Consider the following 953-nt stretch of genomic DNA (forward strand, 5'->3'; position numbering starts at 1 on the left):
TCCCTGCCACTGAAAGTGGCCCCAGGTGTGCTCAGGCCATGTGGGTCAGGGTCCGCCGCTGGGAGCCAGGGATTGGATTGTTGACCCAGAACTGTCAGTAGGGGGCGCCAGAGTTCTTTTGTCTAAGGGGATGATTCTCAGTGAAGATCAGGGAGGGTTCCAGGGAATTTAGGGACCCCTGGGCGCGTGGACCAAGAAAACTCTGGAGTCTGGGTTCCCTCCGGACCTCAGCCCCCAAGTTTCAGTGCAGCCTTGAGCCCCAAGGCTGGGGGATGAGGCTGACGAAGTGTAGTGGAGGAAGAGGCAAGGTGAGGCCTGGCATGGTGCAGAGGGAGAGGGCAGCCCAGGGCTCCCGCTCAGAGGATGGGTTCTGAGCTCAGGCCGTCAGGCTGAACCTTGGCACCTCTGCCCCATCCATCCTTCCCCATTCCTGATAATTGCCCTCAGTTCCTTGCCCACCTCTCCCAAAGTAACAGTCCCAAGACCCTGGAGCGATGCAACCCCTTTGTCCCCATATTCTATATCCCTCTCTCACATTCCTCCCTGCAAAGCGCGTTTGGCATGCGCCCACCCTCTGACTCAGGGCTTATCCATCAGGCGCTGGGCTGCACGGAGGTGGCATTTGTGAAGTGTGCAGAGTGGGCACTTATTGGGCACGGGCACCTGCAAACCGCTGGGGGTGGGGTGGGAGTGGGGCCAGAAAGACAAGCCCCGCAGCTGCGTTCCCAGGGGCTCTGGCTTCTGTCCACTAGGTGGAACAGTGGCGAGTGGCAGGCCTTCTACTCAGAACCCTCCCTGGCCCCATCCCTTCTGAATTCAGCCCACTCTCTTGGCATGATCTTAACCCGGTTCCAGGCTCCTTGTCCCAAAGTGCTTGCGATGCCCGGCTGCCAGAACGCAAGCCAAGCAGCTTCCCACCTCCACGACCTTGCTCAAACCATTCCCTCTCTGTC

The sequence above is a fragment of the Hipposideros armiger genome, unplaced genomic scaffold (genome assembly GCF_001890085.2).
Source record: "Hipposideros armiger isolate ML-2016 unplaced genomic scaffold, ASM189008v1 scaffold_447, whole genome shotgun sequence".
Classification (NCBI taxonomy): domain Eukaryota; kingdom Metazoa; phylum Chordata; class Mammalia; order Chiroptera; family Hipposideridae; genus Hipposideros; species Hipposideros armiger.